The sequence below is a fragment of the Eucyclogobius newberryi genome, unplaced genomic scaffold, assembly GCF_026437365.1.
Source record: "Eucyclogobius newberryi isolate DKJ021-1_F unplaced genomic scaffold, fEucNew1.0.hap1 SCAF_21, whole genome shotgun sequence".
Taxonomy (NCBI): Eukaryota; Metazoa; Chordata; class Actinopteri; order Gobiiformes; family Gobiidae; genus Eucyclogobius; species Eucyclogobius newberryi.
In genome coordinates this window covers 5,979,462-6,001,748 of record NW_027315846.1, presented here as the reverse complement: position 1 = coordinate 6,001,748, position 22,287 = coordinate 5,979,462, and the positions used below count along the sequence as shown (strand labels likewise).

Sequence of the window (22,287 nt, the reverse complement as noted above, 5' to 3'; positions counted from 1 at the left end):
AAAAGTGGTGATTTTTAGTCCGTTTCACAATATCAGGCCCAGTAATGATTGAAACACAGGCTGTCACCAATAATTTATGTGTTAAAACTGTGATTATTGTCATTTGTAAGTAATTGTTGGTTTTATTTACTTATTTTTTGTGATCTGGCAACCCTGGTTTAGGCCTTTACAAATACGTTTTGGAAATACATACATTTCAGGAATGAAATATCGCTGTAAATTGTATTTTCTTGACTTGAAATATACATCATGTCTTTTGGGTTCATTAGTTATCGTGGGTAAATTTATGGAGTATTTTTTCGTCAGTTTTGAAACGTTTACGCGGCAGAAGATAGAACAGTAATGACATATCTGTGACTCTTTATGATCCTAATGCTGTATCTTTTGATTATTTTAAACACGGTTCAAAAGGGTTTATTATTCTGCTAAAATGGTCTTCAATATTATTGTTTTTTCACAGCAATTAAAGGAACTGATCGTGATTTGTTTAACGTTTACATCAGGGCTATTCAACATGAGGCCTGCGGGCCAAATCAGGCCCGCCAAGTGATTTAATCCGGCCCACAACCCATTTTAAAAAACAAAACAACAAAAAATAACCTTGTTTGCAGAGCTGCTTTATAGTCTATTCTCTGAGCCACAGGAGCCAGTGCAGAGACCTGAGAACAGGAATAGTGTGATGGTACTTCCTGGTTCTAGTCAGGACCCGAGCAGCACCGTTCTGGATGTACTGCAGCTGTTTTACAGCTCGTTTGGAGAGGCCAGTGAGCAGCTGTTACAGTCTAATCTACTGGAGACAAACGCATGGATAAGTCTCTCCAAATCTGGTTTGTTTGGCAATGTTTTTTATATGGTAAAAAGCTGCTGATGTTATTGATTTGATGTGGCTGTTAAAATTCAAGTCTGAGTCCATTATTACCCCCAGATTTCTAACTTGATTCGTAGGTTTTAGAGCCAGACTCTGGAGGTGACCGCTAACACTTTCTCTTTGTTTCTGTGGGCCAAAGACGATTATTTCAGTCTTGTCTGAGTTCAGCTGGAGAAAGTTGTTTTGCATCCACAAACTGATCTGTTGGATGCAGTGACAGAGTGAATCCACTGGTCCCTATTCACCTGCCGACAGTGAAACATAGATCTGAGTGTGGTCTGCATAATTGTGATGGGACACATTTTCACTGCGTATCAACTGACCTAACGGCAGCATGTAGAGGTTGAACAGAAGGGGACCCAGGACTGATCCTTGGGGCACTCCACAGGTCAGGGTCATGTGGTCTGAGACACAGCTACCAATTTCAACAAAGTACTTCCTGTCTTCCAGATAGGACCTTAACCAGTTTAGGGCAGTGCCAGTGATGCCCACCCAGTCCTCTAGTCTCTGTAAGAGGATCCCATGATCGACAGTGTCAAAAGCAGCACTCAGATCTAACAGAATTAAGACCAAGGCTTTGCCCGTGTCAGTGTTCAGGCGGATGTCATTTGTCACCTTGACAAGAGCAGTCTCAGTGCTGCGATGAGGTCTAAAACCTGACTGAAAAAACATCAAATGAGTTGTCTATTAAGAGGAAATCTGTGAGTGGTTGTAAACAACCTTTTCAAGGACTTTGCCCCAAAATGGCAGATTAGAGATGGGCCGGTAATTACTCAGTACTGCGGCATCAAGACTGCTCTTCTTTAGGAGAGGCTTTATGACCGCAGTTTTCAAAGACATTGGGAATCTTCCAGATTGAAGCGACATGTTGACTATGTGAGTGAGTGGTGCTAACAAACTCTTCAGCACAGACTTTAGAAATCTGGTGGGTAACACATCGAGGCAGCATGTAGATGAACTCAGACTGGTGATGATCTCCTGGACAGTTTTGTCAGTTACTGGTGCAAAGTGAGTTGATACTTATCTATGTAAGTATAAATATAAGTATAAGTCACGACCCGGCCAAAACTATGAAAAACCTGCATTCAGGAACTGCTCTGTTAGTAATACCTTGTTGGTCCAGGCCTCGTTGGCGCAGTAGGCAGCGCGTCAGTCTCATAATCTGAAGGTCGTGAGTTCAAACCTCACACGGGGCACGAGTTTTGCTACTGAGCTGATCTTTACCCACGTTCTGGCACTTTCTGTCATAAAAGTGGTGATTTTTAGTCCGTTTCACAATATCAGGCCCAGTAATGATTGAAACACAGGCTGTCACCAATAATTTATGTGTTAAAACTGTGATTATTGTCATTTGTAAGTAATTGTTGGTTTTATTTACTTATTTTTTGTGATCTGGCAACCCTGGTTTAGGCCTTTACAAATACGTTTTGGAAATACATACATTTCAGGAATGAAATATCGCTGTAAATTGTATTTTCTTGACTTGAAATATACATCATGTCTTTTGGGTTCATTAGTTATCGTGGGTAAATTTATGGAGTATTTTTTCGTCAGTTTTGAAACGTTTACGCGGCAGAAGATAGAACAGTAATGACATATCTGTGACTCTTTATGATCCTAATGCTGTATCTTTTGATTATTTTAAACACGGTTCAAAAGGGTTTATTATTCTGCTAAAATGGTCTTCAATATTATTGTTTTTTCACAGCAATTAAAGGAACTGATCGTGATTTGTTTAACGTTTACATCAGGGCTATTCAACATGAGGCCTGCGGGCCAAATCAGGCCCGCCAAGTGATTTAATCCGGCCCACAACCCATTTTAAAAAACAAAACAACAAAAAATAACCTTGTTTGCAGAGCTGCTTTATAGTCTATTCTCTGAGCCACAGGAGCCAGTGCAGAGACCTGAGAACAGGAATAGTGTGATGGTACTTCCTGGTTCTAGTCAGGACCCGAGCAGCACCGTTCTGGATGTACTGCAGCTGTTTTACAGCTCGTTTGGAGAGGCCAGTGAGCAGCTGTTACAGTCTAATCTACTGGAGACAAACGCATGGATAAGTCTCTCCAAATCTGGTTTGTTTGGCAATGTTTTTTATATGGTAAAAAGCTGCTGATGTTATTGATTTGATGTGGCTGTTAAAATTCAAGTCTGAGTCCATTATTACCCCCAGATTTCTAACTTGATTCGTAGGTTTTAGAGCCAGACTCTGGAGGTGACCGCTAACACTTTCTCTTTGTTTCTGTGGGCCAAAGACGATTATTTCAGTCTTGTCTGAGTTCAGCTGGAGAAAGTTGTTTTGCATCCACAAACTGATCTGTTGGATGCAGTGACAGAGTGAATCCACTGGTCCCTATTCACCTGCCGACAGTGAAACATAGATCTGAGTGTGGTCTGCATAATTGTGATGGGACACATTTTCACTGCGTATCAACTGACCTAACGGCAGCATGTAGAGGTTGAACAGAAGGGGACCCAGGACTGATCCTTGGGGCACTCCACAGGTCAGGGTCATGTGGTCTGAGACACAGCTACCAATTTCAACAAAGTACTTCCTGTCTTCCAGATAGGACCTTAACCAGTTTAGGGCAGTGCCAGTGATGCCCACCCAGTCCTCTAGTCTCTGTAAGAGGATCCCATGATCGACAGTGTCAAAAGCAGCACTCAGATCTAACAGAATTAAGACCAAGGCTTTGCCCGTGTCAGTGTTCAGGCGGATGTCATTTGTCACCTTGACAAGAGCAGTCTCAGTGCTGCGATGAGGTCTAAAACCTGACTGAAAAAACATCAAATGAGTTGTCTATTAAGAGGAAATCTGTGAGTGGTTGTAAACAACCTTTTCAAGGACTTTGCCCCAAAATGGCAGATTAGAGATGGGCCGGTAATTACTCAGTACTGCGGCATCAAGACTGCTCTTCTTTAGGAGAGGCTTTATGACCGCAGTTTTCAAAGACATTGGGAATCTTCCAGATTGAAGCGACATGTTGACTATGTGAGTGAGTGGTGCTAACAAACTCTTCAGCACAGACTTTAGAAATCTGGTGGGTAACACATCGAGGCAGCATGTAGATGAACTCAGACTGGTGATGATCTCCTGGACAGTTTTGTCAGTTACTGGTGCAAAGTGAGTTGATACTTATCTATGTAAGTATAAATATAAGTATAAGTCACGACCCGGCCAAAACTATGAAAAACCTGCATTCAGGAACTGCTCTGTTAGTAATACCTTGTTGGTCCAGGCCTCGTTGGCGCAGTAGGCAGCGCGTCAGTCTCATAATCTGAAGGTCGTGAGTTCAAACCTCACACGGGGCACGAGTTTTGCTACTGAGCTGATCTTTACCCACGTTCTGGCACTTTCTGTCATAAAAGTGGTGATTTTTAGTCCGTTTCACAATATCAGGCCCAGTAATGATTGAAACACAGGCTGTCACCAATAATTTATGTGTTAAAACTGTGATTATTGTCATTTGTAAGTAATTGTTGGTTTTATTTACTTATTTTTTGTGATCTGGCAACCCTGGTTTAGGCCTTTACAAATACGTTTTGGAAATACATACATTTCAGGAATGAAATATCGCTGTAAATTGTATTTTCTTGACTTGAAATATACATCATGTCTTTTGGGTTCATTAGTTATCGTGGGTAAATTTATGGAGTATTTTTTCGTCAGTTTTGAAACGTTTACGCGGCAGAAGATAGAACAGTAATGACATATCTGTGACTCTTTATGATCCTAATGCTGTATCTTTTGATTATTTTAAACACGGTTCAAAAGGGTTTATTATTCTGCTAAAATGGTCTTCAATATTATTGTTTTTTCACAGCAATTAAAGGAACTGATCGTGATTTGTTTAACGTTTACATCAGGGCTATTCAACATGAGGCCTGCGGGCCAAATCAGGCCCGCCAAGTGATTTAATCCGGCCCACAACCCATTTTAAAAAACAAAACAACAAAAAATAACCTTGTTTGCAGAGCTGCTTTATAGTCTATTCTCTGAGCCACAGGAGCCAGTGCAGAGACCTGAGAACAGGAATAGTGTGATGGTACTTCCTGGTTCTAGTCAGGACCCGAGCAGCACCGTTCTGGATGTACTGCAGCTGTTTTACAGCTCGTTTGGAGAGGCCAGTGAGCAGCTGTTACAGTCTAATCTACTGGAGACAAACGCATGGATAAGTCTCTCCAAATCTGGTTTGTTTGGCAATGTTTTTTATATGGTAAAAAGCTGCTGATGTTATTGATTTGATGTGGCTGTTAAAATTCAAGTCTGAGTCCATTATTACCCCCAGATTTCTAACTTGATTCGTAGGTTTTAGAGCCAGACTCTGGAGGTGACCGCTAACACTTTCTCTTTGTTTCTGTGGGCCAAAGACGATTATTTCAGTCTTGTCTGAGTTCAGCTGGAGAAAGTTGTTTTGCATCCACAAACTGATCTGTTGGATGCAGTGACAGAGTGAATCCACTGGTCCCTATTCACCTGCCGACAGTGAAACATAGATCTGAGTGTGGTCTGCATAATTGTGATGGGACACATTTTCACTGCGTATCAACTGACCTAACGGCAGCATGTAGAGGTTGAACAGAAGGGGACCCAGGACTGATCCTTGGGGCACTCCACAGGTCAGGGTCATGTGGTCTGAGACACAGCTACCAATTTCAACAAAGTACTTCCTGTCTTCCAGATAGGACCTTAACCAGTTTAGGGCAGTGCCAGTGATGCCCACCCAGTCCTCTAGTCTCTGTAAGAGGATCCCATGATCGACAGTGTCAAAAGCAGCACTCAGATCTAACAGAATTAAGACCAAGGCTTTGCCCGTGTCAGTGTTCAGGCGGATGTCATTTGTCACCTTGACAAGAGCAGTCTCAGTGCTGCGATGAGGTCTAAAACCTGACTGAAAAAACATCAAATGAGTTGTCTATTAAGAGGAAATCTGTGAGTGGTTGTAAACAACCTTTTCAAGGACTTTGCCCCAAAATGGCAGATTAGAGATGGGCCGGTAATTACTCAGTACTGCGGCATCAAGACTGCTCTTCTTTAGGAGAGGCTTTATGACCGCAGTTTTCAAAGACATTGGGAATGTTCCAGATTGAAGCGACATGTTGACTATGTGAGTGAGTGGTGCTAACAAACTCTTCAGCACAGACTTTAGAAATCTGGTGGGTAACACATCGAGGCAGCATGTAGATGAACTCAGACTGGTGATGATCTCCTGGACAGTTTTGTCAGTTACTGGTGCAAAGTGAGTTGATACTTATCTATGTAAGTATAAATATAAGTATAAGTCACGACCCGGCCAAAACTATGAAAAACCTGCATTCAGGAACTGCTCTGTTAGTAATACCTTGTTGGTCCAGGCCTCGTTGGCGCAGTAGGCAGCGCGTCAGTCTCATAATCTGAAGGTCGTGAGTTCAAACCTCGCACGGGGCACGAGTTTTGCTACTGAGCTGATCTTTACCCACGTTCTGGCACTTTCTGTCATAAAAGTGGTGATTTTTAGTCCGTTTCACAATATCAGGCCCAGTAATGATTGAAACACAGGCTGTCACCAATAATTTATGTGTTAAAACTGTGATTATTGTCATTTGTAAGTAATTGTTGGTTTTATTTACTTATTTTTTGTGATCTGGCAACCCTGGTTTAGGCCTTTACAAATACGTTTTGGAAATACATACATTTCAGGAATGAAATATCGCTGTAAATTGTATTTTCTTGACTTGAAATATACATCATGTCTTTTGGGTTCATTAGTTATCGTGGGTAAATTTATGGAGTATTTTTTCGTCAGTTTTGAAACGTTTACGCGGCAGAAGATAGAACAGTAATGACATATCTGTGACTCTTTATGATCCTAATGCTGTATCTTTTGATTATTTTAAACACGGTTCAAAAGGGTTTATTATTCTGCTAAAATGGTCTTCAATATTATTGTTTTTTCACAGCAATTAAAGGAACTGATCGTGATTTGTTTAACGTTTACATCAGGGCTATTCAACATGAGGCCTGCGGGCCAAATCAGGCCCGCCAAGTGATTTAATCCGGCCCACAACCCATTTTAAAAAACAAAACAACAAAAAATAACCTTGTTTGCAGAGCTGCTTTATAGTCTATTCTCTGAGCCACAGGAGCCAGTGCAGAGACCTGAGAACAGGAATAGTGTGATGGTACTTCCTGGTTCTAGTCAGGACCCGAGCAGCACCGTTCTGGATGTACTGCAGCTGTTTTACAGCTCGTTTGGAGAGGCCAGTGAGCAGCTGTTACAGTCTAATCTACTGGAGACAAACGCATGGATAAGTCTCTCCAAATCTGGTTTGTTTGGCAATGTTTTTTATATGGTAAAAAGCTGCTGATGTTATTGATTTGATGTGGCTGTTAAAATTCAAGTCTGAGTCCATTATTACCCCCAGATTTCTAACTTGATTCGTAGGTTTTAGAGCCAGACTCTGGAGGTGACCGCTAACACTTTCTCTTTGTTTCTGTGGGCCAAAGACGATTATTTCAGTCTTGTCTGAGTTCAGCTGGAGAAAGTTGTTTTGCATCCACAAACTGATCTGTTGGATGCAGTGACAGAGTGAATCCACTGGTCCCTATTCACCTGCCGACAGTGAAACATAGATCTGAGTGTGGTCTGCATAATTGTGATGGGACACATTTTCACTGCGTATCAACTGACCTAACGGCAGCATGTAGAGGTTGAACAGAAGGGGACCCAGGACTGATCCTTGGGGCACTCCACAGGTCAGGGTCATGTGGTCTGAGACACAGCTACCAATTTCAACAAAGTACTTCCTGTCTTCCAGATAGGACCTTAACCAGTTTAGGGCAGTGCCAGTGATGCCCACCCAGTCCTCTAGTCTCTGTAAGAGGATCCCATGATCGACAGTGTCAAAAGCAGCACTCAGATCTAACAGAATTAAGACCAAGGCTTTGCCCGTGTCAGTGTTCAGGCGGATGTCATTTGTCACCTTGACAAGAGCAGTCTCAGTGCTGCGATGAGGTCTAAAACCTGACTGAAAAAACATCAAATGAGTTGTCTATTAAGAGGAAATCTGTGAGTGGTTGTAAACAACCTTTTCAAGGACTTTGCCCCAAAATGGCAGATTAGAGATGGGCCGGTAATTACTCAGTACTGCGGCATCAAGACTGCTCTTCTTTAGGAGAGGCTTTATGACCGCAGTTTTCAAAGACATTGGGAATGTTCCAGATTGAAGCGACATGTTGACTATGTGAGTGAGTGGTGCTAACAAACTCTTCAGCACAGACTTTAGAAATCTGGTGGGTAACACATCGAGGCAGCATGTAGATGAACTCAGACTGGTGATGATCTCCTGGACAGTTTTGTCAGTTACTGGTGCAAAGTGAGTTGATACTTATCTATGTAAGTATAAATATAAGTATAAGTCACGACCCGGCCAAAACTATGAAAAACCTGCATTCAGGAACTGCTCTGTTAGTAATACCTTGTTGGTCCAGGCCTCGTTGGCGCAGTAGGCAGCGCGTCAGTCTCATAATCTGAAGGTCGTGAGTTCAAACCTCGCACGGGGCACGAGTTTTGCTACTGAGCTGATCTTTACCCACGTTCTGGCACTTTCTGTCATAAAAGTGGTGATTTTTAGTCCGTTTCACAATATCAGGCCCAGTAATGATTGAAACACAGGCTGTCACCAATAATTTATGTGTTAAAACTGTGATTATTGTCATTTGTAAGTAATTGTTGGTTTTATTTACTTATTTTTTGTGATCTGGCAACCCTGGTTTAGGCCTTTACAAATACGTTTTGGAAATACATACATTTCAGGAATGAAATATCGCTGTAAATTGTATTTTCTTGACTTGAAATATACATCATGTCTTTTGGGTTCATTAGTTATCGTGGGTAAATTTATGGAGTATTTTTTCGTCAGTTTTGAAACGTTTACGCGGCAGAAGATAGAACAGTAATGACATATCTGTGACTCTTTATGATCCTAATGCTGTATCTTTTGATTATTTTAAACACGGTTCAAAAGGGTTTATTATTCTGCTAAAATGGTCTTCAATATTATTGTTTTTTCACAGCAATTAAAGGAACTGATCGTGATTTGTTTAACGTTTACATCAGGGCTATTCAACATGAGGCCTGCGGGCCAAATCAGGCCCGCCAAGTGATTTAATCCGGCCCACAACCCATTTTAAAAAACAAAACAACAAAAAATAACCTTGTTTGCAGAGCTGCTTTATAGTCTATTCTCTGAGCCACAGGAGCCAGTGCAGAGACCTGAGAACAGGAATAATGTGATGGTACTTCCTGGTTCTAGTCAGGACCCGAGCAGCACCGTTCTGGATGTACTGCAGCTGTTTTACAGCTCGTTTGGAGAGGCCAGTGAGCAGCTGTTACAGTCTAATCTACTGGAGACAAACGCATGGATAAGTCTCTCCAAATCTGGTTTGTTTGGCAATGTTTTTTATATGGTAAAAAGCTGCTGATGTTATTGATTTGATGTGGCTGTTAAATTCAAGTCTGAGTCCATTATTACCCCCAGATTTCTAACTTGATTCGTAGGTTTTAGAGCCAGACTCTGGAGGTGACCGCTAACACTTTCTCTTTGTTTCTGTGGGCCAAAGACGATTATTTCAGTCTTGTCTGAGTTCAGCTGGAGAAAGTTGTTTTGCATCCACAAACTGATCTGTTGGATGCAGTGACAGAGTGAATCCACTGGTCCCTATTCACCTGCCGACAGTGAAACATAGATCTGAGTGTGGTCTGCATAATTGTGATGGGACACATTTTCACTGCGTATCAACTGACCTAACGGCAGCATGTAGAGGTTGAACAGAAGGGGACCCAGGACTGACCCTTGGGGCACTCCACAGGTCAGGGTCATGTGGTCTGAGACACAGCTACCAATTTCAACAAAGTACTTCCTGTCTTCCAGATAGGACCTTAACCAGTTTAGGGCAGTGCCAGTGATGCCCACCCAGTCCTCTAGTCTCTGTAAGAGGATCCCTTGATCGACAGTGTCAAAAGCAGCACTCAGATCTAACAGAATTAAGACTGAGGCTTTGCCCGTGTCAGTGTTCAGGCGGATGTCATTTGTCACCTTGACAAGAGCAGTCTCAGTGCTGCGATGAGGTCTAAAACCTGACTGAAAAACATCAAATGAGTTGTCTATTAAGAGGAAATCTGTGAGTGGTTGTAAACAACCTTTTCAAGGACTTTGCCCCAAAATGTTAGATTGGAGATGGGCCGGTAATTACTCAGTACTGCGGCATCAAGACTGCTCTTCTTTAGGAGAGGCTTTATGACCGCAGTTTTCAAAGACATTGGGAATGTTCCAGATTGAAGCGACATGTTGACTATGTGAGTGAGTGGTGCTAACAAACTCTTCAGCACAGACTTTAGAAATCTGGTGGGTAACACATCGAGGCAGCATGTAGATGAACTCAGACTGGTGATGATCTCCTGGACAGTTTTGTCAGTTACTGGTGCAAAGTGAGTTGATACTTATCTATGTAAGTATAAATATAAGTATAAGTCGCGACCCGGCCAAAACTATGAAAAACCTGCATTCCGGAACTGCTGTGTTAGTAATCCCTTTTCCAGGCCTCGTTGGTGCAGTAGGCAGCGCGTCAGTCTCATAATCTGAAGGTCGTGAGTTTGAGCCTCACACGGGGCACGAGTTTTGCTACTGAGCTGATCTTTACCCACGTTCTGGCACTTTCTGTCATAAAAGTGGTGATTTTGAGTCCGTTTCACAATATCAGGGCCAGTAATGATTGAAACACAGGCTGTCACCGATAATTTATATGTTAAAACTGTGATTATTGTCATTTGTAAGTAATTGTTGGTTTTATTTACTTATTTTTTGTGATCTGGCAACCCTGGTTTAGGCCTTTACAAATACGTTTTGGAAATACATACATTTCAGGAATGAAATATCGCTGTAAATTGTATTTTCTTGACTTGAAATATACATCATGTCTTTTGGGTTCATTAGTTATCGTGGGTAAATTTATGGAGTATTTTTTCGTCAGTTTTGAAACGTTTACGCGGCAGAAGATAGAACAGTAATGACATATCTGTGACTCTTTATGATCCTAATGCTGTATCTTTTGATTATTTTAAACACGGTTCAAAAGGGTTTATTATTCTGCTAAAATGGTCTTCAATATTATTGTTTTTTCACAGCAATTAAAGGAACTGATCGTGATTTGTTTAACGTTTACATCAGGGCTATTCAACATGAGGCCTGCGGGCCAAATCAGGCCCGCCAAGTGATTTAATCCGGCCCACAACCCATTTTAAAAAACAAAACAACAAAAAATAACCTTGTTTGCAGAGCTGCTTTATAGTCTATTCTCTGAGCCACAGGAGCCAGTGCAGAGACCTGAGAACAGGAATAGTGTGATGGTACTTCCTGGTTCTAGTCAGGACCCGAGCAGCACCGTTCTGGATGTACTGCAGCTGTTTTACAGCTCGTTTGGAGAGGCCAGTGAGCAGCTGTTACAGTCTAATCTACTGGAGACAAACGCATGGATAAGTCTCTCCAAATCTGGTTTGTTTGGCAATGTTTTTTATATGGTAAAAAGCTGCTGATGTTATTGATTTGATGTGGCTGTTAAAATTCAAGTCTGAGTCCATTATTACCCCCAGATTTCTAACTTGATTCGTAGGTTTTAGAGCCAGACTCTGGAGGTGACCGATAACACTTTCTCTTTGTTTCTGTGGGCCAAAGACGATTATTTCAGTCTTGTCTGAGTTCAGCTGGAGAAAGTTGTTTTGCATCCACAAACTGATCTGTTGGATGCAGTGACAGAGTGAATCCACTGGTCCCTATTCACCTGCCGACAGTGAAACATAGATCTGAGTGTGGTCTGCATAATTGTGATGGGACACATTTTCACTGCGTATCAACTGACCTAACGGCAGCATGTAGAGGTTGAACAGAAGGGGACCCAGGACTGATCCTTGGGGCACTCCACAGGTCAGGGTCATGTGGTCTGAGACACAGCTACCAATTTCAACAAAGTACTTCCTGTCTTCCAGATAGGACCTTAACCAGTTTAGGGCAGTGCCAGTGATGCCCACCCAGTCCTCTAGTCTCTGTAAGAGGATCCCATGATCGACAGTGTCAAAAGCAGCACTCAGATCTAACAGAATTAAGACCAAGGCTTTGCCCGTGTCAGTGTTCAGGCGGATGTCATTTGTCACCTTGACAAGAGCAGTCTCAGTGCTGCGATGAGGTCTAAAACCTGACTGAAAAAACATCAAATGAGTTGTCTATTAAGAGGAAATCTGTGAGTGGTTGTAAACAACCTTTTCAAGGACTTTGCCCCAAAATGTTAGATTGGAGATGGGCCGGTAATTACTCAGTACTGCGGCATCAAGACTGCTCTTCTTTAGGAGAGGCTTTATGACCGCAGTTTTCAAAGACATTGGGAATGTTCCAGATTGAAGCGACATGTTGACTATGTGAGTGAGTGGTGCTAACAAACTCTTCAGCACAGACTTTAGAAATCTGGTGGGTAACACATCGAGGCAGCATGTAGATGAACTCAGACTGGTGATGATCTCCTGGACAGTTTTGTCAGTTACTGGTGCAAAGTGAGTTGATACTTATCTATGTAAGTATAAATATAAGTATAAGTCGCGACCCGGCCAAAACTATGAAAAACCTGCATTCCGGAACTGCTGTGTTAGTAATCCCTTTTCCAGGCCTCGTTGGTGCAGTAGGCAGCGCGTCAGTCTCATAATCTGAAGGTCGTGAGTTCGAGCCTCACACGGGGCACGATTTTTGCTACTGAGCTGATCTTTACCCACGTTCTGGCACTTTCTGTCATAAAAGTGGTGATTTTGAGTCCGTTTCACAATATCAGGGCCAGTAATGATTGAAACACAGGCTGTCACCGATAATTTATATGTTAAAACTGTGATTATTGTCATTTGTAAGTAATTGTTGGTTTTATTTACTTATTTTTTGTGATCTGGCAACCCTGGTTTAGGCCTTTACAAATACGTTTTGGAAATACATACATTTCAGGAATGAAATATCGCTGTAAATTGTATTTTCTTGACTTGAAATATACATCATGTCTTTTGGGTTCATTAGTTATCGTGGGTAAATTTATGGAGTATTTTTTCGTCAGTTTTGAAACGTTTACGCGGCAGAAGATAGAACAGTAATGACATATCTGTGACTCTTTATGATCCTAATGCTGTATCTTTTGATTATTTTAAACACGGTTCAAAAGGGTTTATTATTCTGCTAAAATGGTCTTCAATATTATTGTTTTTTCACAGCAATTAAAGGAACTGATCGTGATTTGTTTAACGTTTACATCAGGGCTATTCAACATGAGGCCTGCGGGCCAAATCAGGCCCGCCAAGTGATTTAATCCGGCCCACAACCCATTTTAAAAAACAAAACAACAAAAAATAACCTTGTTTGCAGAGCTGCTTTATAGTCTATTCTCTGAGCCACAGGAGCCAGTGCAGAGACCTGAGAACAGGAATAGTGTGATGGTACTTCCTGGTTCTAGTCAGGACCCGAGCAGCACCGTTCTGGATGTACTGCAGCTGTTTTACAGCTCGTTTGGAGAGGCCAGTGAGCAGCTGTTACAGTCTAATCTACTGGAGACAAACGCATGGATAAGTCTCTCCAAATCTGGTTTGTTTGGCAATGTTTTTTATATGGTAAAAAGCTGCTGATGTTATTGATTTGATGTGGCTGTTAAAATTCAAGTCTGAGTCCATTATTACCCCCAGATTTCTAACTTGATTCGTAGGTTTTAGAGCCAGACTCTGGAGGTGACCGATAACACTTTCTCTTTGTTTCTGTGGGCCAAAGACGATTATTTCAGTCTTGTCTGAGTTCAGCTGGAGAAAGTTGTTTTGCATCCACAAACTGATCTGTTGGATGCAGTGACAGAGTGAATCCACTGGTCCCTATTCACCTGCCGACAGTGAAACATAGATCTGAGTGTGGTCTGCATAATTGTGATGGGACACATTTTCACTGCGTATCAACTGACCTAACGGCAGCATGTAGAGGTTGAACAGAAGGGGACCCAGGACTGATCCTTGGGGCACTCCACAGGTCAGGGTCATGTGGTCTGAGACACAGCTACCAATTTCAACAAAGTACTTCCTGTCTTCCAGATAGGACCTTAACCAGTTTAGGGCAGTGCCAGTGATGCCCACCCAGTCCTCTAGTCTCTGTAAGAGGATCCCATGATCGACAGTGTCAAAAGCAGCACTCAGATCTAACAGAATTAAGACCAAGGCTTTGCCCGTGTCAGTGTTCAGGCGGATGTCATTTGTCACCTTGACAAGAGCAGTCTCAGTGCTGCGATGAGGTCTAAAACCTGACTGAAAAAACATCAAATGAGTTGTCTATTAAGAGGAAATCTGTGAGTGGTTGTAAACAACCTTTTCAAGGACTTTGCCCCAAAATGTTAGATTGGAGATGGGCCGGTAATTACTCAGTACTGCGGCATCAAGACTGCTCTTCTTTAGGAGAGGCTTTATGACCGCAGTTTTCAAAGACATTGGGAATGTTCCAGATTGAAGCGACATGTTGACTATGTGAGTGAGTGGTGCTAACAAACTCTTCAGCACAGACTTTAGAAATCTGGTGGGTAACACATCGAGGCAGCATGTAGATGAACTCAGACTGGTGATGATCTCCTGGACAGTTTTGTCAGTTACTGGTGCAAAGTGAGTTGATACTTATTTATGTAAGTATAAATATAAGTATAAGTCACGACCCGGCCAAAACTATGAAAAACCTGCATTCAGGAACTGCTCTGTTAGTAATACCTTGTTGGTCCAGGCCTCGTTGGCGCAGTAGGCAGCGCGTCAGTCTCATAATCTGAAGGTCGTGAGTTCAAACCTCACACGGGGCACGAATTTTGCTACTGAGCTGATCTTTACCCACGTTCTGGCACTTTCTGTCATAAAAGTGGTGATTTTTAGTCCGTTTCACAATATCAGGCCCAGTAATGATTGAAACACAGGCTGTCACCAATAATTTATGTGTTAAAACTGTGATTATTGTCATTTGTAAGTAATTGTTGGTTTTATTTACTTATTTTTTGTGATCTGGCAACCCTGGTTTAGGCCTTTACAAATACGTTTTGGAAATACATACATTTCAGGAATGAAATATCGCTGTAAATTGTATTTTCTTGACTTGAAATATACATCATGTCTTTTGGGTTCATTAGTTATCGTGGGTAAATTTATGGAGTATTTTTTCGTCAGTTTTGAAACGTTTACGCGGCAGAAGATAGAACAGTAATGACATATCTGTGACTCTTTATGATCCTAATGCTGTATCTTTTGATTATTTTAAACACGGTTCAAAAGGGTTTATTATTCTGCTAAAATGGTCTTCAATATTATTGTTTTTTCACAGCAATTAAAGGAACTGATCGTGATTTGTTTAACGTTTACATCAGGGCTATTCAACATGAGGCCTGCGGGCCAAATCAGGCCCGCCAAGTGATTTAATCCGGCCCACAACCCATTTTAAAAAACATAACAACAAAAAATAACCTTGTTTGCAGAGCTGCTTTATAGTCTATTCTCTGAGCCACAGGAGCCAGTGCAGAGACCTAAGAACAGGAATAATGTGATGGTACTTCCTGGTTCTAGTCAGGACCCGAGCAGCACCGTTCTGGATGTACTGCAGCTGTTTTACAGCTCGTTTGGAGAGGCCAGTGAGCAGCTGTTACAGTCTAATCTACTGGAGACAAACGCATGGATAAGTCTCTCCAAATCTGGTTTGTTTGGCAATGTTTTTTATATGGTAAAAAGCTGCTGATGTTATTGATTTGATGTGGCTGTTAAATTCAAGTCTGAGTCCATTATTACCCCCAGATTTCTAACTTGATTCGTAGGTTTTAGAGCCAGACTCTGGAGGTGACCGCTAACACTTTCTCTTTGTTTCTGTGGGCCAAAGACGATTATTTCAGTCTTGTCTGAGTTCAGCTGGAGAAAGTTGTTTTGCATCCACAAACTGATCTGTTGGATGCAGTGACAGAGTGAATCCACTGGTCCCTATTCACCTGCCGACAGTGAAACATAGATCTGAGTGTGGTCTGCATAATTGTGATGGGACACATTTTCACTGCGTATCAACTGACCTAACGGCAGCATGTAGAGGTTGAACAGAAGGGGACCCAGGACTGACCCTTGGGGCACTCCACAGGTCAGGGTCATGTGGTCTGAGACACAGCTACCAATTTCAACAAAGTACTTCCTGTCTTCCAGATAGGACCTTAACCAGTTTAGGGCAGTGCCAGTGATGCCCACCCAGTCCTCTAGTCTCTGTAAGAGGATCCCTTGATCGACAGTGTCAAAAGCAGCACTCAGATCTAACAGAATTAAGACTGAGGTTTTGCCCGTGTCAGTGTTCAGGCGGATGTCATTTGTCACCTTGACAAGAGCAGTCTCAGTGCTGCGATGAGGTCTAAAACCTGACTGAAAAACATCAAATGAGTTGTCTATTAAGAGGAAATCTGTGAGTGGTTGTAAACAACCTTTTCAAGGACTTTGCCCCAAAATGTTAGATTGGAGATGGGCCGGTAATTACTCAGTACTGCGGCATCAAGACTGCTCTTCTTTAGGAGAGGCTTTATGACCGCAGTTTTCAAAGACATTGGGAATGTTCCAGATTGAAGCGACATGTTGACTATGTGAGTGAGTGGTGCTAACAAACTCTTCAGCACAGACTTTAGAAATCTGGTGGGTAACACATCGAGGCAGCATGTAGATGAACTCAGACTGGTGATGATCTCCTGGACAGTTTTGTCAGTTACTGGTGCAAAGTGAGTTGATACTTATCTATGTAAGTATAAATATAAGTATAAGTCGCGACCCGGCCAAAACTATGAAAAACCTGCATTCCGGAACTGCTGTGTTAGTAATTCCTTTTCCAGGCCTCGTTGGCGCAGTAGGCAGCGCGTCAGTCTCATAATCTGAAGGTCGTGAGTTCGAGCCTCACACGGGGCACGATTTTTGCTACTGAGCTGATCTTTACCCACGTTCTGGCACTTTCTGTCATAAAAGTGGTGATTTTGAGTCCGTTTCACAATATCAGGGCCAGTAATGATTGAAACACAGGCTGTCACCGATAATTTATATGTTAAAACTGTGATTATTGTCATTTGTAAGTAATTGTTGGTTTTATTTACTTATTTTTTGTGATCTGGCAACCCTGGTTTAGGCCTTTACAAATACGTTTTGGAAATACATACATTTCAGGAATGAAATATCGCTGTAAATTGTATTTTCTTGACTTGAAATATACATCATGTCTTTTGGGTTCATTAGTTATCGTGGGTAAATTTATGGAGTATTTTTTCGTCAGTTTTGAAACGTTTACGCGGCAGAAGATAGAACAGTAATGACATATCTGTGACTCTTTATGATCCTAATGCTTTATCTTTTGATTATTTTAAACACGGTTCAAAAGGGTTTATTATTCTGCTAAAATGGTCTTCAATATTATTGTTTTTTCACAGCAATTAAAGGAACTGATCGTGATTTGTTTAACGTTTACATCAGGGCTATTCAACATGAGGCCTGCGGGCCAAATCAGGCCCGCCAAGTGATTTAATCCGGCCCACAACCCATTTTAAAAAACAAAACAACAAAAAATAACCTTGTTTGCAGAGCTGCTTTATAGTCTATTCTCTGAGCCACAGGAGCCAGTGCAGAGACCTGAGAACAGGAATAGTGTGATGGTACTTCCTGGTTCTAGTCAGGACCCGAGCAGCACCGTTCTGGATGTACTGCAGCTGTTTTACAGCTCGTTTGGAGAGGCCAGTGAGCAGCTGTTACAGTCTAATCTACTGGAGACAAACGCATGGATAAGTCTCTCCAAATCTGTTTTGTTTGGCAATGTTTTTTATATGGTAAAAAGCTGCTGATGTTATTGATTTTATGTGGCTGTTAAAATTCAAGTCTGAGTCCATTATTACCCCCAGATTTCTAACTTGATTCGTAGGTTTTAGAGCCAGACTCTGGAGGTGACCGCTAACACTTTCTCTTTGTTTCTGTGGGCCAAAGACGATTATTTCAGTCTTGTCTGAGTTCAGCTGGAGAAAGTTGTTTTGCATCCACAAACTGATCTGTTGGATGCAGTGACAGAGTGAATCCACTGGTCCCTATTCACCTGCCGACAGTGAAACATAGATCTGAGTGTGGTCTGCATAATTGTGATGGGACACATTTTCACTGCGTATCAACTGACCTAACGGCAGCATGTAGAGCTTGAACAGAAGGGGACCCAGGACTGACCCTTGGGGCACTCCACAGGTCAGGGTCATGTGGTCTGAGACACAGCTACCAATTTCAACAAAGTACTTCCTGTCTTCCAGAGAGGACCTTAACCAGTTTAGGGCAGTGCCAGTGATGCCCACCCAGTCCTCTAGTCTCTGTAAGAGGATCCCATGATCGACAGTGTCAAAAGCAGCACTCAGATCTAACAGAATTAAGACTGAGGCTTTGCCCGTGTCTGTGTTCAGGCGGATGTCATTTGTCACCTTGACAAGAGCAGTCTCAGTGCTGCGATGAGGTCTAAAACCTGACTGAAAAACATCAAATGAGTTGTCTATTAAGAGGAAATCTGTGAGTGGTTGTAAACAACCTTTTCAAGGACTTTGCCCCAAAATGTTAGATTGGAGATGGGCCGGTAATTACTCAGTACTGCGGCATCAAGACTGCTCTTCTTTAGGAGAGGCTTTATGACCGCAGTTTTCAAAGACATTGGGAATGTTCCAGATTGAAGCGACATGTTGACTATGTGAGTGAGTGGTGCTAACAAACTCTTCAGCACAGACTTTAGAAATCTGGTGGGTAACACATCGAGGCAGCATGTAGATGAACTCAGACTGGTGATGATCTCCTGGACAGTTTTGTCAGTTACTGGTGCAAAGTGAGTTGATACTTATTTATGTAAGTATAAATATAAGTATAAGTCACGACCCGGCCAAAACTATGAAAAACCTGCATTCAGGAACTGCTCTGTTAGTAATACCTTGTTGGTCCAGGCCTCGTTGGCGCAGTAGGCAGCGCGTCAGTCTCATAATCTGAAGGTCGTGAGTTCAAACCTCACACGGGGCACGAGTTTTGCTACTGAGCTGATCTTTACCCACGTTCTGGCACTTTCTGTCATAAAAGTGGTGATTTTTAGTCCGTTTCACAATATCAGGCCCAGTAATGATTGAAACACAGGCTGTCACCAATAATTTATGTGTTAAAACTGTGATTATTGTCATTTGTAAGTAATTGTTGGTTTTATTTACTTATTTTTTGTGATCTGGCAACCCTGGTTTAGGCCTTTACAAATACGTTTTGGAAATACATACATTTCAGGAATGAAATATCGCTGTAAATTGTATTTTCTTGACTTGAAATATACATCATGTCTTTTGGGTTCATTAGTTATCGTGGGTAAATTTATGGAGTATTTTTTCGTCAGTTTTGAAACGTTTACGCGGCAGAAGATAGAACAGTAATGACATATCTGTGACTCTTTATGATCCTAATGCTGTATCTTTTGATTATTTTAAACACGGTTCAAAAGGGTTTATTATTCTGCTAAAATGGTCTTCAATATTATTGTTTTTTCACAGCAATTAAAGGAACTGATCGTGATTTGTTTAACGTTTACATCAGGGCTATTCAACATGAGGCCTGCGGGCCAAATCAGGCCCGCCAAGTGATTTAATCCGGCCCACAACCCATTTTAAAAAACAAAACAACAAAAAATAACCTTGTTTGCAGAGCTGCTTTATAGTCTATTCTCTGAGCCACAGGAGCCAGTGCAGAGACCTGAGAACAGGAATAGTGTGATGGTACTTCCTGGTTCTAGTCAGGACCCGAGCAGCACCGTTCTGGATGTACTGCAGCTGTTTTACAGCTCGTTTGGAGAGGCCAGTGAGCAGCTGTTACAGTCTAATCTACTGGAGACAAACGCATGGATAAGTCTCTCCAAATCTGGTTTGTTTGGCAATGTTTTTTATATGGTAAAAAGCTGCTGATGTTATTGATTTGATGTGGCTGTTAAAATTCAAGTCTGAGTCCATTATTACCCCCAGATTTCTAACTTGATTCGTAGGTTTTAGAGCCAGACTCTGGAGGTGACCGCTAACACTTTCTCTTTGTTTCTGTGGGCCAAAGACGATTATTTCAGTCTTGTCTGAGTTCAGCTGGAGAAAGTTGTTTTGCATCCACAAATTGATCTGTTGGATGCAGTGACAGAGTGAATCCACTGGTCCCTATTCACCTGCCGACAGTGAAACATAGATCTGAGTGTGGTCTGCATAATTGTGATGGGACACATTTTCACTGCGTATCAACTGACCTAACGGCAGCATGTAGAGGTTGAACAGAAGGGGACCCAGGACTGATCCTTGGGGCACTCCACAGGTCAGGGTCATGTGGTCTGAGACACAGCTACCAATTTCAACAAAGTACTTCCTGTCTTCCAGATAGGACCTTAACCAGTTTAGGGCAGTACCAGTGATGCCCACCCAGTCCTCTAGTCTCTGTAAGAGGATCCCATGATCGACAGTGTCAAAAGCAGCACTCAGATCTAACAGAATTAAGACCAAGGCTTTGCCCGTGTCAGTGTTCAGGCGGATGTCATTTGTCACCTTGACAAGAGCAGTCTCAGTGCTGCGATGAGGTCTAAAACCTGACTGAAAAAACATCAAATGAGTTGTCTATTAAGAGGAAATCTGTGAGTGGTTGTAAACAACCTTTTCAAGGACTTTGCCCCAAAATGGCAGATTGGAGATGGGCCGGTAATTACTCAGTACTGCGGCATCAAGACTGCTCTTCTTTAGGAGAGGCTTTATGACCGCAGTTTTCAAAGACATTGGGAATGTTCCAGATTGAAGCGACATGTTGACTATGTGAGTGAGTGGTGCTAACAAACTCTTCAGCACAGACTTTAGAAATCTGGTGGGTAACACATCGAGGCAGCATGTAGATGAACTCAGACTGGTGATGATCTCCTGGACAGTTTTGTCAGTTACTGGTGCAAAGTGAGTTGATACTTATTTATGTAAGTATAAATATAAGTATAAGTCACGACCCGGCCAAAACTATGAAAAACCTGCATTCAGGAACTGCTCTGTCAGTAATACCTTGTTGGTCCAGGCCTCGTTGGCGCAGTAGGCAGCGCGTCAGTCTCATAATCTGAAGGTCGTGAGTTCGAGCCTCACACGGGGCACTATTTTTGCTACTGAGCTGATCTTTACCCACGTTCTGGCACTTTCTGTCATAAAAGTGGTGATTTTGAGTCCGTTTCACAATATCAGGGCCAGTAATGATTGAAACACAGGCTGTCACCGATAATTTATATGTTAAAACTGTGATTATTGTCATTTGTAAGTAATTGTTGGTTTTATTTACTTATTTTTTGTGATCTGGCAACCCTGGTTTAGGCCTTTACAAATACGTTTTGGAAATACATACATTTCAGGAATGAAATATCGCTGTAAATTGTATTTTCTTGACTTGAAATATACATCATGTCTTTTGGGTTCATTAGTTATCGTGGGTAAATTTATGGAGTATTTTTTCGTCAGTTTTGAAACGTTTACGCGGCAGAAGATAGAACAGTAATGACATATCTGTGACTCTTTATGATCCTAATGCTGTATCTTTTGATTATTTTAAACACGGTTCAAAAGGGTTTATTATTCTGCTAAAATGGTCTTCAATATTATTGTTTTTTCACAGCAATTAAAGGAACTGATCGTGATTTGTGTAACGTTTACATCAGGGCTATTCAACATGAGGCCTGCGGGCCAAATCAGGCCCGCCAAGTGATTTAATCCGGCCCACAACCCATTTTAAAAAACAAAACAACAAAAAATAACCTTGTTTGCAGAGCTGCTTTATAGTCTATTCTCTGAGCCACAGGAGCCAGTGCAGAGACCTGAGAACAGGAATAATGTGATGGTACTTCCTGGTTCTAGTCAGGACCCGAGCAGCACCGTTCTGGATGTACTGCAGCTGTTTTACAGCTCGTTTGGAGAGGCCAGTGAGCAGCTGTTACAGTCTAATCTACTGGAGACAAACGCATGGATAAGTCTCTCCAAATCTGGTTTGTTTGGCAATGTTTTTTATATGGTAAAAAGCTGCTGATGTTATTGATTTTATGTGGCTGTTAAAATTCAAGTCTGAGTCCATTATTACCCCCAGATTTCTAACTTGATTCGTAGGTTTTAGAGCCAGGCTCTGGAGGTGACCGCTAACACTTTCTCTTTGTTTCTGTGGGCCAAAGACGATTATTTCAGTCTTGTCTGAGTTCAGCTGGAGAAAGTTGTTTTGCATCCACAAACTGATCTGTTGGATGCAGTGACAGAGTGAATCCACTGGTCCCTATTCACCTGCCGACAGTGAAACATAGATCTGAGTGTG

At 41.9% G+C, this 22,287-nt stretch overlaps 1 protein-coding gene and 10 non-coding genes across 11 annotated transcripts in view; all 11 read left to right on the top strand.

Moving 5' to 3' along the window:
• The window catches only part of LOC140370980 (cyclin-K-like), a 143,814-nt gene that overhangs the window by 94,500 nt on the left and 27,027 nt on the right, over positions 1-22,287 (top strand). The gene's annotated exons all lie outside the window — the stretch shown is intronic.
• On the top strand, positions 1,992-2,064 carry trnam-cau (transfer RNA methionine (anticodon CAU)). Its single transcript has one exon. It is a non-coding gene; the product is annotated as a tRNA-Met (tRNA).
• Positions 4,108-4,180, top strand: trnam-cau (transfer RNA methionine (anticodon CAU)). Its single transcript has one exon. It is a non-coding gene; the product is annotated as a tRNA-Met (tRNA).
• On the top strand, positions 6,224-6,296 carry trnam-cau (transfer RNA methionine (anticodon CAU)). The gene has a single exon. It is a non-coding gene; the product is annotated as a tRNA-Met (tRNA).
• trnam-cau (transfer RNA methionine (anticodon CAU)) lies at positions 8,340-8,412 on the top strand. Its single transcript has one exon. It is a non-coding gene; the product is annotated as a tRNA-Met (tRNA).
• On the top strand, positions 10,450-10,522 carry trnam-cau (transfer RNA methionine (anticodon CAU)). The gene has a single exon. It is a non-coding gene; the product is annotated as a tRNA-Met (tRNA).
• Positions 12,562-12,634, top strand: trnam-cau (transfer RNA methionine (anticodon CAU)). The gene has a single exon. It is a non-coding gene; the product is annotated as a tRNA-Met (tRNA).
• Positions 14,678-14,750, top strand: trnam-cau (transfer RNA methionine (anticodon CAU)). The gene has a single exon. It is a non-coding gene; the product is annotated as a tRNA-Met (tRNA).
• Positions 16,788-16,860, top strand: trnam-cau (transfer RNA methionine (anticodon CAU)). The gene has a single exon. It is a non-coding gene; the product is annotated as a tRNA-Met (tRNA).
• trnam-cau (transfer RNA methionine (anticodon CAU)) lies at positions 18,903-18,975 on the top strand. Its single transcript has one exon. It is a non-coding gene; the product is annotated as a tRNA-Met (tRNA).
• Positions 21,019-21,091, top strand: trnam-cau (transfer RNA methionine (anticodon CAU)). The gene has a single exon. It is a non-coding gene; the product is annotated as a tRNA-Met (tRNA).